The following is a 3961-nucleotide window of genomic DNA, read 5'->3' as shown; positions in this document are numbered from 1 at the left end:
TTTGTTATCATCATACATTGAATATTTTGGCATGTAATTTATGATACTATACTTGATGTAAACAATGTTGGTTGTACTTTGATATGTATGATGATGGTGTTGTCTTGTTTCAATTATATGCATTGTGATGATATTACAAGATGAAGTCACGCACAAGCCCCCGGACGTTTCCGCCGTCTGGTTCGGGGGTGTGACAAAGTGGCTCCAAGGTTGGCATATCTGGACATCCACTCCACAATGGCACATCCACCTTATGAATGGCATATCCGGTCACTTGGTGGCATATCCTGTCATTTGATGACATGTCATGTCACTTGGTGGCATATCAAGTTTCAATAGTGGCGCACCTTGACTTCTAAGTGGTGCATCCAAGCATATGATGCTCCATTCCACATCCAGGTGCTCCATACCTCCTTTTAGAATATCCGTTCCTTTGTCAGGAGATCCATCATTTTCTCATATGATCCGTTCCTTTGTTACATGCTCCATGAACCCCAAGTGCACCATTGAACTCAATGGGACTTCATAGCATACGACTCATCAAGGGATATCTTGGTGTATCAAGGAACCAAGTGACACATCCTTGCATCAAGATGGCGCATCTTGATTGAGGGTGGCACATCCTATCCAAGTTTGGCATATCTAGACATCCACTCCATAATGGCGCATCCACCTCATGAATGGCATATTCGGTCACTTGGTGGCATATCCTGTCACTTGATAGCATATCATGTCACTTCGTGGCATATCAAGTTCAAATAGTGGCGCACCTTGACTTCTAAGTGGTGTATCCAAGTATAGGATGCTCCATTCCACTTCGAGGTGCTCCATACCTCCTTTTAAAATATGCGTTCCATTGTCACTTGATCCGTTCCTTTGTCAGGAGATCCATCCATTTCTGAGATGATATGTTCCTTTGTTACATGCTCCATGAACCCCAAGTGCTCAATTGAATTCCAAGTGCTCCATTGAACTCAAATGTTTCATACGAATGCTCCAAATGTTCGAGTCACATTTAACACAAATACTTGTTTCTTATTCCACAAACCTTTCTTCGAGCCTAAGCCTAATACAAATACTTGCTTCTTATTCTTCAAATCTGAGTCTCAATATTTTTAAAGATTTTCTTCTTCAAATTCAACTCAAACAAGAAAAATATATATTAGTTTTTATAACTAGGCATGACCAAAAATACCAATAAACTCAACCAGTACCCTACCCTATATTTAGGTTTGGTATTTGGTTCTTACTTTGTGTCATTTCGATTTTGGTATTTATTGTTTGGTATCGGTTTCAGTATTTTTCCCATTTCTAAGTTCAAACTAAATTTACTTTCTTAAATCGAACCAATACCATACCTTATACTTCGGTTTTGCTATTCGGTTTTTACTGTAATTTCATTTTGTTTTGGTACTTTGGGTTTGAGATGAGTTATGTTCTGATAGTGAGCCCACCCCTATTTATAACCATAAAATATTAAAGTTGTTGTGTTTGTGTAGGTTTGGGTATCTAACTCGTCCCAATAAACTTGCTGCAGTTAAAAAAAACTATGGGTTTTTCACAAAATTTAATATCAAAGGATTTTTTTTCATGTTTTCCTCCTGGGAATGATGGTTCGTTTTACAATTTATTGAAGAACGAACAATAACTTTATGAATGTGAAAGTACAAAGCTCATATATATATACACACACAAACGTTGTAGCTCATACATATACATATACATGAACTCAAAAACGAGGTTGAACACGTGAACTAACCAAAAAAGCTCTCATCGTATTATCTACAGCATGAGAATTTTAAGAAACTCTACCTTAAATCCAAAACGGTAAAAGCTTCTACCACCTTTCTAAGCATTCGCGATCATTCACGGTCCACAGCCCTGCTTCCATTTTTCACCTTTTTTTTTTCTTTAATTTATTTTTAGGGTAAAAAATGTTTTATTATGTTAGATTTTTTTAAAAGTTATTTTGACAAATAAAGTTGCTCAACACGTGTCGAGTCTCTAGCTGTCAGCTACCTGAACTTCCCGTCTTCTTTCGAGCAGTTCCGGCCTGATTCTGTTCTTCCAAAACTCATCGTACAACTCTGCGCCTCCACCTCTACTCCGAACTTCCACCACCATCACTCTTTCCGTTAACCGGAAAACCTCCAATCCAATCACAAATTTACCGTTTGGCCAAACCAACTCCAAACCCCAATCTTTTCGCTTCTTGATCCTCACATCCACCTCCCTCAACGTCTCATGAACCTTTTCGATAACTTCCTCCGGTCGTCCGGCGACAATCAGTTTTTCGCCTTGATGCGATGAGTTATATGTGTTGTCGAAGAAAGGAGAGAGGTTTAGACCAGAGGAAAACGAGATGAGGTCGAATGCGTTTAACGCCATCGTTTTATCATTCTGTTCTGGCTTCACGAGAAATTCTTCATCGTCGCACTCGTAAATCCCTTTGTTTCCTTTCCTGAACCATGGATGACGTGTGATGTCATCGATGGTGATCCTCGTCGACGGATTTGTGTCCAGAAGACGACCCAATAGTCGCCGGAGATCCGCAGTCATCCATTTTGCGAAATGGTATTCGCCTCTATATATCTTCTTATACATCATCATGAGATTTGGATCATTAAACGGCAAGTATCCGGCTGTCAATACGAACAAGATGACCCCACACGACCATACATCCGCCTTCGCTCCGTTGTATCCTCTCTTGGTGAGAATCTCCGGTGCAACGTAAGCCGGCGTGCCGCACAGTGTGTGTAACATACCGTCGTCTCGGATCTGTCCTGTAACAGCACTCAACCCAAAATCGGAAACTTTCAAATTGCCATTCTCATCGATTAGAAGATTCTCCGGTTTCAGATCTCGGTGATAAACACCACGAGAATGACAATATCCGATGGCGGAGATCAGTTGCTGAAAGTATTTCCGGCTCTGGGATTCACTAAGACGAGTCTTGGCAACCTTTGCAAACAACTCACCGCCTTTAACGAGCTCCATCACGAAATAGATCTTCGTTTTTGTAGCTAAAACTTCGTATAATTTAACGATGTTGGGATGCCGGAGTCTGCGCATGATATCGATCTCGCGCTCGATATTAGACATGAGACTGGAGTTATGAGTGATTTTTTGTTTATTGATAACCTTGACGGCGAGGCTCTGGCCGGTGACGATGTCTCTGGCAAGGTAAACCTTGGCGAAAGCGCCGCAACCAAGAAGTCGTCCGAGCTCATACTTTCCAAACAGAGAGTTGGCAGCTGGCGGCGGCGGAGGCGGAATATTGTCGATCTCCGGCATCGCTTTTAACGATACCAGAGATCGGATCGGAATTGTTAGCCGTGTCCGATAGGATCGGAGGAGTAGCAGAGAAATCAATGGGGTTGGGGGTTTGGAACAGAAACTAATGTTTGGTTTTTGTTGGCCTGATAAATTTAAGGGATGAAATTGAAGCTTTTGGCGCCGGAAATTTTGACAAATTTTGTGGTTTATATTTTTGTGGTTATCAAAACAGTTAATGTTTAAAAAAACAACTTATATGAAATATCATTTTTAATAGGTTACGAACTTTACTCTTTTTTTCTTTTTGAAAGGGAACTTTCCTTCCTAATAACAAGGGTTTCGTGTCACCTTTCGCGCATCGATTATTCACCACTGTAAAGTGCAAACATGTCATGGAATCAGTGCAGTCGAACTTCTATGGCCACAAAATTGAATAGTGTCAGGATTACAAACTTTAATATTGTTATTAGAAGTAGGGGTGTTATTCGGTTAGTTTTTTCGGTTTTCGGCTTAATTGGTTCGGTTTATTGGTTTTTTTACATCTTAAAACTAATCATAACCAAAACAAATAATGTTCGGTTTAATCGGTTTTGGTTAATTCGGTTACGGATTATTTGATTCAGTTTAAAATTTTGCATGTAACAATAAATATTAAACTATAAAAAAAACTTCCTAAGTTTTTACC

General features: G+C 39.9%; 1 pseudogene; it reads right to left on the bottom strand.

Annotated features, from left to right (window-relative positions):
• Positions 1-1659: 1659 nt before the first annotated feature.
• Positions 1660-3426, bottom strand: LOC145135875 (CBL-interacting serine/threonine-protein kinase 11 pseudogene; annotated as a pseudogene).
• Between the last annotated feature and the right edge of the window lie 535 nt (positions 3427-3961).

This window comes from Lactuca virosa, chromosome 9 (assembly GCF_052849685.1).
Source record: "Lactuca virosa cultivar CGN04683 chromosome 9, Lactuca_virosa_CGN04683_v6, whole genome shotgun sequence".
Classification (NCBI taxonomy): Eukaryota; Viridiplantae; Streptophyta; class Magnoliopsida; order Asterales; family Asteraceae; genus Lactuca; species Lactuca virosa.
This window is presented reverse-complemented; position numbering and strand designations above follow the sequence as displayed.